General features: G+C 41.7%; 1 protein-coding gene across 2 annotated transcripts in view; it reads right to left on the reverse strand.

The window, feature by feature from the left end:
• Nucleotides 1-13,249, reverse strand: part of col7a1l (collagen type VII alpha 1-like) — a 120,284-nt gene that overhangs the window by 106,635 nt on the left and 400 nt on the right. For both annotated transcript variants that reach the window (XM_017494700.3, XM_047162108.2), the window contains exon 2: nt 10,697-10,747. The gene's annotated coding sequence lies outside the window, so the exon portion shown is untranslated. The remainder of the gene's footprint in view (nt 1-10,696; nt 10,748-13,249) is intronic.

Below are 13,249 nucleotides of genomic sequence, written 5' to 3' on the forward strand. Positions count from 1 at the left end.
GTGCAACACGTCGCTATGTAACAACACCGTGCAACACGTCGCTATGTAACAACACCGTGCAACACGTCGCTATGTAACAACACCGTGCAGCACTTCGCTATGTAACAACACCGTGCAGCACGTCGCTATGTAACAACACCGTGCAACACGTCGCTATGTAACAACACCGTGCAGCACTTCGCTATGTAACAACACCGTGCAGCACGTCGCTATGTAACAACACCGTGCAACACGTCGCTATGTAACAACACCGTGCAGCACTTCGCTATGTAACAACACCGTGCAGCACATCGCTATGTAACAACACCGTGCAACACGTCGCTATGTAACAACACCGTGCAGCACTTCGCTATGTAACAACACCGTGCAACACGTCGCTATGTAACAACACAGTGCAGCACTTCGCTATGTAACAACACCGTGCAACACGTCGCTATGTAACAACACCGTGCAGCACTTCGCTATGTAACAACACCGTGCAACACGTCGCTATGTAACAACACCGTGCAGCACGTCGCTATGTAACAACACCGTGCAGCACTTCGCTATGTAACAACACCGTGCAACACGTCGCTATGTAACAACACCGTGCAGCACTTCGCTATGTATCAACACCGTGCAGCACGTCGCTATGTAACAACACCGTGCAGCACTTCGCTATGTAACAACACCGTGCAGCACATCGCTATGTAACAACACCGTGCAGCACATCGCTATGTAACAACACCGTGCAGCACATCGCTATGTAACAACACCGTGCAGCACGTCGCTATGTAACAACACCGTGCAACACGTCGCTATGTAACAACACCGTGCAGCACTTCGCTATGTAACAACACCGTGCAGCACGTCGCTATGTAACAACACCGTGCAACACGTCGCTATGTAACAACACCGTGCAGCACTTCGCTATGTAACAACACCGTGCAGCACGTCGCTATGTAACAACACCGTGCAACACGTCGCTATGTAACAACACCGTGCAGCACTTCGCTATGTAACAACACCGTGCAGCACATCGCTATGTAACAACACCGTGCAGCACTTCGCTATGTAACAACACCGTGCAACACGTCGCTATGTAACAACACCGTGCAGCACTTCGCTATGTAACAACACCGTGCAACACGTCGCTATGTAACAACACCGTGCAACACGTCGCTATGTAACAACACCGTGCAGCACTTCGCTATGTAACAACACCGTGCAGCACTTCGCTATGTAACAACACCGTGCAACACGTCGCTATGTAACAACACCGTGCAGCACTTCGCTATGTAACAACACCGTGCAACACGTCGCTATGTAACTACACCGTGCAGCACTTCGCTATGTAACAACACCGTGCAGCACTTCGCTATGTAACAACACCGTGCAGCACATCGCTATGTAACAACACCGTGCAACACGTCGCTATGTAACAACACCGTGCAGCACGTCGCTATGTAACAACACCGTGCAACACGTCGCTATGTAACAACACCGTGCAACACTTCGCTATGTAACAACACCGTGCAGCACATCGCTATGTAACAACACCGTGCAGCACATCGCTATGTAACAACACCGTGCAACACGTCGCTATGTAACAACACCGTGCAGCACTTCGCTATGTAACAACACCGTGCAGCACGTCGCTATGTAACAACACCGTGCAGCACTTCGCTATGTAACAACACCGTGCAACACGTCGCTCTGTAACAACACCGTGCAGCACGTCGCTATGTAACAACACCGTGCAGCACTTCGCTATGTATCAACACCGTGCAACACGTCGCTATGTAACAACACCGTGCAGCACGTCGCTCTGTAAAAACACCGTGCAACACGTCGCTATGTAACTACACCGTGCAACACGTCGCTATGTAACAACACCGTGCAGCACTTCGCTATGTAACAACACCGTGCAACACGTCGCTATGTAACAACACCGTGCAGCACGTCGCTATGTAACAACACCGTGCAACACGTCGCTATGTAACAACACCGTGCAGCACGTCGCTATGTAACAACACCGTGCAACACGTCGCTATGTAACAACACCGTGCAGCACTTCGCTATGTAACAACACCGTGCAGCACATCGCTATGTAACAACACCGTGCAGCACGTCGCTCTGTATCAACAACGTGCAACATGTCGCTATGTAACACCGTGCAACACGTCGCTATGTAACAACACCGTGCAGCACTTCGCTATGTAACAACACCGTGCAGCACGTCGCTATGTAACAACACCGTGCAGCACTTCGCTATGTAACAACACCGTGCAACACGTCGCTATGTAACAACACCGTGCAACACGTCGCTATGTAACAACACCGTGCAGCACTTCGCTATGTAACAACACCGTGCAACACGTCGCTCTGTAACAACACCGTGCAGCACGTCGCTCTGTAAAAACACCGTGCAACACGTCGCTATGTAACTACACCGTGCAACACGTCGCTATGTAACAACACCGTGCAACACGTCGCTATGTAACAACACCGTGCAACACGTCGCTATGTAACTACACCGTGCAGCACGTCGCTATGTAACAACACCGTGCAACACTTCGCTATGTAACAACACCGTGCAACACGTCGCTATGTAACAACACCGTGCAACACGTCGCTATGTAACAACACCGTGCAACACGTCGCTATGTAACAACACCGTGCAACACGTCGCTATGTAACAACACCGTGCAGCACGTCGCTATGTAACTACACCGTGCAGCACGTCGCTATGTAACAACACCGTGCAACACTTCGCTATGTAACAACACCGTGCAGCACGTCGCTATGTAACAACACCGTGCAACACGTCGCTATGTAACAACACCGTGCAACACGTCGCTATTTAACAACGTGCAGCACGTCGCTATTTAACAACGTGCAGCACGTCGCTATGTAACAACACCGTGCAACACTTCGCTATTTAACAACGTGCAGCACGTCGCTATTTAACAACGTGCAGCACGTCACCTTCACTTAGAGAATGTATTAAACACTGCAGGCTCGATAAAACTACAATAAATGAACTAGCTGTAAAACTAGGAGACTCTAAATCTCTTGTTTTCTACCAAGTGTTCTTGAGTCCACATACAGTGGAAAAATCAAGCATGCTCCAGCGTTTTGAAAACATGACTGAAGAAATCGACCAGTTTAAAGACTTTCAATCATCAGTACAGACCCTATAAAAGGTCAAATCCCTCGATGAGGGAGAGAAAAGATAAAAAGTCTGTTGCAGATCAATCCTGTTGTACGCATGCAGTGTCTCTGGAAACAAACCACACTCAAGCCAGAGCAAACTGGAACACAGCATCTGAGGGTTTAGCAATATAAACAGTGTGCTGTGTTTGATTTTAAGCCCGTTAGGTGGTGTAGGTGAGAGAATAGTGAACGGTCAGGTAGAGAGAAGACGGCTGGTGAGGTTATAAGAGGAAGACAGATCAGACTGGCCCACAGGTGTGTGGAAGCCTGCTAGGCATTGCAGAGTCCCTCTTTCATGTTGCATGGCTTCTAGGTTAGCAGCTCCACAGGCTGCCAGAAAGGTCATAAATCCTGCTGGATGTGTGGTTTGTAGATAGGCAGGAAGTTGGCTTCATCTCTGGGAACGGTGAACGGTGTAGCTGGAGGAGATGGCATTGATAGAGGCAAAGTGTGTTGAGAAATCTTTCGCGCTTTTTCTCTCTTTTTCGACGATGTGTACCGATTTGAAACGGGAGATATTTTTCCTGAATGCCATTTCTTTTTAATATTCACAGAGGTCAGAATAGACCAGGGTTGCCATCCATCCTGTTTTCACCTGAACAGTCCAGTCTTCAAGCTGTGTGTCCTGATATCATGTTTTAAATGTTTTTTTTTTTTTTTTTTATGTTCTCATGCTTTCTAATGTAATATACAGGAGTCCTGAAACAATAATTGTGTCAATTAGTCATAATAGTTGTTTTTTTGTCTGTTTTTTAAAGCAGTGGCCAATGATTCAGTACGTTTACATGAACAACGGTAATCCGATATTAACCCGATTAAGACGATACTCTGATTAAGAAACTGGCATGTAAACGGAGATTATTGATGACCTCTTAATCTGATTAAAGTCACACTCGGAGTAAACACGAATGGAATTAAGACGTGTGGAGTACTTCTGTTTTAGTCGCATTATCGAAGTCTATTAGCGTTCTTCTTTCCTGAAGAACAAACCATTGCTGAAAGCCGAACGGTCAAACACAGCGTACAGCTGGGAGAAATATTCGGGGTGAGTCTTACTGTAAATGTGTGTTGGGGCAGAGGCGGGTCCGGTTTTGGTATGTTAAAGGTGGCAACACTAGAAAAAACCCCAGAAGAGCAACGATAATCACGTGAATACACTCAGAGACAAGCAGCGTGGTTTGACACTGACAGATTTGTAACTATTTGCACAAATCGAATCGTATACGAAGATAGAATGGTTAAAGTTTGGGTTAGGGGTGTGGCTAGCATTCGTACTTTTTCCTATGACTGTATTCTTATCCTTAACATTACTTAACAATACTCCCCTTGTCCTGAGGGTCAAAAATGACCAGACCCCTAAAATAAAGCACCTTCGTTGAATTTTAAACCCCCAAATTTCATGAAGAAACAACTTTCATCGCAAACGTTGTGAATATCTGGGTTTTCCGTCTTCACAGTGCACAGAGAGACTGCATTTAATCAGTGGACACTACTCGTCTTCTCTGCTGTTAAACATTTAAACATTTTTGACCCTTAAGACTACACAAGTAATAAAATCCGACAACCTTACCCCCGCTGTTTGAAACCTGTTTGACTTTCTCTTGAGATTTCATCCATTTAGGTTAGCTATTTAGCTACAGGGCTAGAGACATTGTATCAGAAGAGAATTTTCACAGACAGTATTCAGAATGATTTCTATTATAATGTTTATTAACGATTAGTGATATTTACCTTGTCTGGTCCGATTAGCAAACTGAAAAAAAAATGCCAGAACTGTTCACTTGAAACGCCACTATGAAACAAAACAACCGCTTCAAATTGATATCATTTATATTTATAGTCTTATTTATAGCTATAGACTAATCCCTAATAGCAAAGCGGGAAAAGGTAACTGTTACCTTCTCAAGACTTTAACATTATATTATAACAATATAAGCGAGCGGCAACGTTTAAAAATAAAATAAAATAAAAAAAAATTTAAAAAAAGTTGTCGTAAAATATACACTTTTTTAGGTTATGCAAAAGATCAGCACATTGAATGATGAACTGCAGGGGATCAGAATATAATAAGGAGCTAAATTTAACGCTTAATGCTAGGCTCGGGTATAATCCTTCAAAAAATAAAAGGAAAAGAATGAGGGGGAAAAAAAAGAAGAAGAAAAACAGCAGCTGTTAATGACACCATTATAAAATTATTGACTCTGGAATAAAGCTGATAATGACTAATCATCCTGGAAATGTGAATAGGGCATGCCCTTATAAACCACCCGCTAATTATTCTTTTTACTGCCTCGGAGTCCCCAAAGCCATCCATTCTGTTGTTAAAGTGTGCTTTGATTAAATTCAAGTTTAATGTGAAGGAAAAATAAAAAAAAGAAAGAAAGAAATCTTGCACACTGGGATCAGCACATTTGCAAAGACTGGAAACAGCTCTCTTCTTCTCTCTCTCTCTCTCTCTCTCTCTCGTACAATATTCATGGAAATGATTTATCTGCCGTGTATTAGGCTGTTCAGAAGCAGGGAAGATGTGGAGTTAGAAAAACAACTGCATGTATAATAGACATTTCCATCTGAAGGTATGAATGGCTTGTTTTAACAGGTAGTTTGGCCCTGGACTCCTTTCACTCGGCTTAAATACAAAAAACTCCCTTTCGAACTATTTTCACACCCAACGACCTTCTCTACTCTCTAAAAGCTCGTCTTTTCTTTTTCAGTACAAATGTTCCCTCGAGTACATTAAAGTAGATCGCTAATATGACACTCCACATTTTTTTTTATTACTAGACTGTCACGTCTATAAATAATAAAAGATCCACAGCTTGCAGGAAGTCACCTCATCATGCGATTATGCAGCGCTGAATCTGAATCCCGAATGGAGCACGTGTCCTGTTTATGAATCGCCATATCGATCGGGCTTATCCACTGGAGATAAAGTCTCATTAAGTATGAATAAGTGTGAATAAGTGTGCATATTAATGACATCGGTGCAATGGGGAGTCTCAGTTTGTCAAGGTGGACCGTGTAAGGAATTAAACACTTGATGATGTGCTGTTTACAGGAAAATAATCAACAACGGGCTGGTGTGATGAAACAGTTACTTTGACCATACACGAGTGGATTATTTTTCTATTACACCACGTCGCAAAGTGCTTCATTCTTCTTTTATACCACAGCGTGGTTGAATGCTTAAATCTGATTGGTCAGAAGGTGTGCAGTGTTTTCATGTAACAGCACAGGTAGTTCCGACTGTAACATGAAGGACAGGTTTATATTAACGCGCTCGTTGTAATGCTTTATTAATGTTTCTTTATTGTTTCTGCCACATAATCGAAGACTAAACAGATTTAAAAGCATGTGGTTTAACAAAGTAGGAAGTATAATCGTTGATGTGGAGACATTTATGTAACATTTATGGAGGGATCCTCGGTCGTAAGCGCTTTGTAACAAAGTTTATCAGCACAGGAAAGTCTTCAGGACAAAGGGGTTTGTGCTCGTCTGGGTTTGAGAGAGAGAGAGAGAGAGAGAGAGAGAGAGAATCACTGTTTATTGCAGTTACATGGTGTCCCAAAAGTCTCCATACATAGAGGAAATTAACACTTTTTAGCAAACTGTAACTTTATTTACAAAAACATTCTCTACATGATTGCCATTTCTTTGTAAACACACACAAAGTCATCTCTCCTAACTTTGGCTCTCAGTTTGGCGACGGTGTCGTGTGTGATGTGTTTGCGATGTTTCCTGTTAAAGTGCATCGTAACCTTGCGACAACTTCCCGATCCAGCCATGAGAATGTAATAATTGGGAAATTATGTGGTATAAGTGGAATAACACACTCCGCACGAACATAATGCACCCTGCTTGCACATCATACCGCATCACTTCCTCCCGTCCGGCATTATTTTTTCATATAACAGCAAGGTCTACTGTGTGTCGTTCCTTACGTATCTCTTCAACTTCAAAAGACAAAAAAAAAAAAACACCCCACAAAAACAACCGCTTGTCATGTTACCGAGAAACCAAAAAGCGTAAACTCCTCTGTCCTGAAGGTGTTGTAAAACTTACAGCTTTACCTCTGACACTGGAGACTCCTTCCATAAATGTTAAACAAACGTCTCCTTAGAAAAAAATGCAGCACATCACTGATTATATGCATTTTTGAAACCGTTCATGCGAAGCATCACGTCATTGTGTAAGTTGTTACTAATTTGAAACGATAACGTATTCGAACATATAACGTATTCGAACTCGAAAAGCATTAATATAACGTATTCGAACAAAAGCATTAATAACGTATTCGAACTCGAAAAGCATTAATATAACGTATTCGAACAAAAGCATTAATAACGTATTCGAACAAAAGCATTAATAACGTATTCGAACAAAAGCATTAATAACCTATTCGAACAAAAGCATTAATAACGTACTCGAGCAAAAGCATTAATAACGTATTCGAACAAAAGCATTAATAACGTATTCGAACAAAAGCATTAATAACGTATTCGAACAAAAGCATTAATAACGTATTCGAACAAAAGCATTAATAACCTATTCGAACAAAAGCATTAATAACGTATTCGAACAAAAGCATTAATAACGTATTCGAACAAAAGCATTAATAACGTATTCGAACAAAAGCATTAATAACCTATTCGAACAAAAGCATTAATAACCTATTCGAACAAAAGCATTAATAACCTATTCGAACAAAAGCATTAATAACGTATTCGAACAAAAGCATTAATAACCTATTCGAACAAAAGCATTAATAACGTATTCGAACAAAAGCATTAATAACGTATTCGAACAAAAGCATTAATAACCTATTCGAACAAAAGCATTAATAACGTATTCGAACAAAAGCATTAATAACGTATTCGAACAAAAGCATTAATAACGTATTCGAACAAAAGCATTAATAACGTATTCGAACAAAAGCATTAATAACGTATTCGAACAAAAGCATTAATAACCTATTCGAACAAAAGCATTAATAACGTATTCGAACAAAAGCATTAATAACGTATTCGAACAAAAGCATTAATAACGTATTCGAACAAAAGCATTAATAACCTATTCGAACAAAAGCATTAATAACGTATTCGAACTCGAAAAGCATTAATAACCTATTCGAACTCGAAAAGCATTAATATAACGTACTCGAACAAAAGCATTAATATAACGTATTCGAACAAAAGCATTAATAACCTATTCGAACAAAAGCATTAACACAAACCGGTGATTTGCAGCTGTGCACAACTGTCAGAGCTGCTGTTATAGAAAATTAATCAACATAGTCTGACCAATCAGCATCGAGAACTCAACAGCACTTACTATTAATATTGAGCTATGTATAATTGGTAGCTAAATCAACTTAAAGTTGGATTTAGGATTAATCATTAAACAAAAAAAACAAAAACAGGAGCTGTTAATGACACCATTATAAAATAATTAGCTAATTCTGCCATGTAAAGTTAGATAATAATAATAATAATAATAATAATAATAATAATAATAATAATCCATCTTTCTGGGTAAAACTTCATTTCCTTTGGATCTTTTATCTCTGGAGACTTGACCCACAGGCCAGCAGAGTATCTTGGTCAGGAATCCCATTATTACGAACTGTTGCAAAACATTTTCATTTGGTACGTAGCTATATTTAAAATTTACGCATAACCTTTACTAGGAGGATTAAATTACGACGCACTGATGATCTTTTCAGAATCAGGAACACACAAAGTAAGTGGGAAAACCCGACTAAAACTAGAAAAAGCCCAACACGAAGAGGTCATAACACTCAGACACATTCACCCGGTGGTTAAACATACGCAGAGAAAATAAAGACGCTAGCCATAGCTCATAGCTGAAGTGTTAGACAACGACTTAACAACTTTTACTGAGAGCGCAAAGACGATATGCCAGAAACTTTGTTAGAAGAGGATCCTCAACGTGTTTCATTCGGTCTGTATTAATGCACTGAACTAGCTCTCTAGCTCACCATGCGGTGTTGAATTATCTTCGAGGCTACTTTTTATCCTGGTTACACAACCGTGAAAATTACACAGATATGCAAAGGCAGAAAGGCCTTATTGTAGGTTTGAAAAAGGTTAATATCCTGCTTGCGAGATTGTGCTCATAATCATGAGTCATGACTCTCTGACCTCTCGGAGAGGGGAAAAAAAAAAACGATCAAATTTTATGATGTGTCGTTTTAATGCAACACAGCATTCTTAATTATACATTCATTTTCTCTGCTCTGCTGGCCCTATCACTTCGGATATGAGTCAGATATTATTCTGGTTCTTCTTCAACTCGGCCCGAACCAGATCCTAATGCTGTGTTTAAATGACGCAGCTATACATGTTGGCTCTTGGTAAAATGTACAATTTGATGCTACGTAAACATTCAAAGTTTGGCCTGTGAATACATGTGTGTGTGTGTGTGTGTGTGTGTGTCTGTGCTGTTTATACATCAGCCTGTTGCTTTTTTACAAGCTAAGCAACCACACCCGTTGTAACTACCATCGATGCCGGACTGCATCTCGAGGAAGCCTTCATGACTAAGGTTATGAAAGTAAGAACCGCTCCTGAATAACATCCTAGGTCATGCCCACACACTGGTCATCTGGGGCTTACAGCTTGTAATGGTGCCTAAAAAGAGCTAAACCACTAGTAAAATACTGTTCAATCATTGGCAGCGATCATATATTAAGAAGGCGCTGTTATTTATATCCTTGATAATCTTGATACAGTTTTAAACGGTAGGACGATGTATTTTTCTGCATCCTGCATCTCTATTAATTACACCGATCAGCCATAACGTTAAAACCCCTGACAGGTGATGAGGATAACGCTGATTATCTGTCAAGAGGTGGGATGTATATTTTTTACGCAGGAAGTAAACAGTCAGTTCACGAAGTTGAAGTGTTGGAAGCAGGAAAAATGGGCAACGTAAGAATCTGATCGACTTTGACAGGCGATCTAGAAAACTGCAGGTCTTGTGGGGCGTTCCCGGTATGCAGAGGTTAGCACCTACCAAAAGTGGTCCAAGGAAGGCAACAGGGTCATGGGTGCCCAAGGCTCATTGATGTGTGTGGGGAGCGAAGGCTAGACTGTCTGGTCCCACAGATGAGCTACTGTAGCACAAAGTTCTGAAAAAAAACACTGCTGAAAAAGTTCATGGTGACTTTGATAGAAAGGAGTCAGAGAACACACGGCGGACCTACACGATATTAAGCAGGAGGTTTTAATATTATGGCTGATCGGTGTATGTCCTAAAAATAAAAGGATTATTTGTATTTATATTTTTTGCATGGCAAAGTATAACCAAATAATTTCACACATTAAAGAGTACTAGAAAGTGAGACTTGTTATATTGTGTGTGTGTGTGTGTGTGTGTGTGTGTGTGTGTGTGTGTGTGTGTGTGTGTGTGTGTGTGTGTGTGTGTGTGTGTGTGTGTGTGTGTGTGTGTGTGTGTGTGTGTGTGTGTTATCCTGGCACACCTGGCAGACTGTCTCTCTCCTGTACTCTGTGGCCCCTGGGAGATCTGGATTCTGAAACACATCCACCATCAACATGTGAGTGCTCAGGGCACAGTCTCCATGCCAAAGCCACAACAAAAAGCCCAAACTGAGCCAAGAGCATCATCATCATCACACACACACACACACACACACACACAACACAACACAACACAGCAGAACTGTGCAGAACTGTTTAATCATATTATTCATTCATTCACAGAAAACCTGGAAACACAACTCAGTAAACACAGCTGTATGCAAAAGTTTTTGCATGCAAAAGTAATTGTGCATGGTGTGTGCAAAAGTTTGGACACCCTACTAATTCAGGACTTTGTAACATCCTCTCTGGCAGACATCACAGCTTGTGAGCGCTTTCCGCAGCCAGCTGGGATCTATCTATATTTGTTTAATAAATTTAAACCCCACTCTTCCTTGCAGAACACGTCTAGGATATCATGTCTGAGATATTTCTGGGCCATCTCGCTTGGACACCATGCTTCAGCTTTGTGTTTACTGAAGTAATTCGTGGTGGATTGTGAGGGGATCAATGTGCACATGCCTCAATTACTGTTTACTGGTCTCAACTAGACAGACATGGGTGGGATTCACACAGGTGTTATTTTTGTTTGTAACGAGTGGCTGTATTTAAACCACAAGGACTCTGAGCAGGCAGTTAGTAAAGATAGATGAATGAATGAATAAACCCAAACAAACATTGGATCAAAAAAATCCAATTGGATCTGCTTGAGTCTGGAGGATCTAATCAACTTCTTGAAAGTGGATCCAATCAACTTCTTGTAGGTCTTTATATTGTTTTTTTTCCCCTCTCATATGTTGTCTATCCATCCCTCCATCTTCTATACTGCTTATCTTACAGGGTCACGGGGAACCTGGAGCCTATCCCAAGGAGCATGGGGCACAATGCCTCAATTATGGGGTGGGGTGCTAATCCATCGCAGGGCACACTCACACACCCATTCGTACACTACGGACACTTTAGACACGCCAATCAGCCTACCATGCATGTCTTTGGACTGGGGGAGCAAACCGGAGTACCCGGAGGAAACCCCCGCAGCACGGGGAGAACATGTAAACTCCACACACACAGGTGGGAATCCACGGTGGGAATCGAACCCCCGACCCTGGAGGTGTGAGGCAAACATGCTAACCACTAAACCACCCTGAGCCCCATTGTACAAGGTCACAACCTATAAAACATACATAGGTTTTTTTTTCAGTACGTACATGGTGTATTAATGCACATCTGATCTGAGCTTCATTCGTTTGAGTGTAAATCTCACCCATATGGAGATCTCCAAAACAATAGCACACCTCCTACACGCACCTGCATGGAACACATTATCTGTTTATTCTGAAATAATATATTCATATTCGGTTAGATCCCCACACGATAACGTGCTAGTTCAACTGCGATCACTGATGTCTGTTAAATAACAGAAAGGAAGAAACACACCTCACTCGGTCATGTCCTAGAAAGATATTTTTTTTAGCATGAGGTGAAAAAGCTTTTGAATTGAAGGAATGTCAGAAAAGAGAGCAGGCACTATTTGACGGAGCACAGAGAGGCGTAGGAGAGAATGTCAACCTGTAAAACACATCCATTCACACATCCATCACCTCATCTACACCACCACAGCTGCTGCTCTGTCTGTACTATAGGTATAAATCCTATACTGCTGTGTTCTCATACACACACACACACACACACACACGGACTGTTGCTTTGATTAATCGCTGGTGTAAAAGCATATGAGCTGTCCTGACTTTTGGCTTATTAACTATGAGAAGAATATGCAGTTTGATTAGAGAAGGAATGCAGTGCACTCATTCTCTGACCACAAGCAGGAACAAGTCCCAGCTTTCCCTAAAGCAAGAGAGAGAGAGAGAGAGAGAGAGAGAGAGAGAGAGAGAGAGAGAGAGAGAGAGAGACAGAGGAATACAGATGGAGATAGACAGAAAAAGAGCAAAATAGAGAAAGGGAGAGAGAAACAGAGAGAGAGAGACAGAGAGAGAGAGACAGTCAATAAAGACAGAGTAAAGACATAAAAACAGACAAAGAAATAGAGACAGAGAGAGACAGAGGAAGAGCATAACAGGGAAAAGGAGAGAAAGAGAGAGAAGCAGACAGACAGCAAAACAGAGATAAAGCTAGAGAGAGAGAGAGAGAGAGAGAGAGAGAGAGAGAGCAATATGAGAGACAGACAGAAGGCTAAAGATGGAGAGAGACAGTGAAAAAGCATAAGAGAGAAAGGGAGAGAGAAACGGAGAGAGAGAGAGAGGTAGACAGAGATACAGACAGACAGACTGAGATAAAGCTAGAGAGACACAGAGCGAGGGCAAGACAGAGCAATATATGAGACAGACGGAGGAATAAAGATGGAGAGAGACAGAGAAATAGCATAACAGAGAAAGGGAGAGAGAGAGAGAGAGAGAGAGAGAGAGAGAGAGAGAGAGACAGCGATAAAGAAAGAGAGAACAAGACAGAGAGATATAATGAGAGAGACAGATACA

Source organism: Ictalurus punctatus, chromosome 19 (genome assembly GCF_001660625.3).
Source record: "Ictalurus punctatus breed USDA103 chromosome 19, Coco_2.0, whole genome shotgun sequence".
In the NCBI taxonomy this organism is placed as follows: Eukaryota; Metazoa; Chordata; class Actinopteri; order Siluriformes; family Ictaluridae; genus Ictalurus; species Ictalurus punctatus.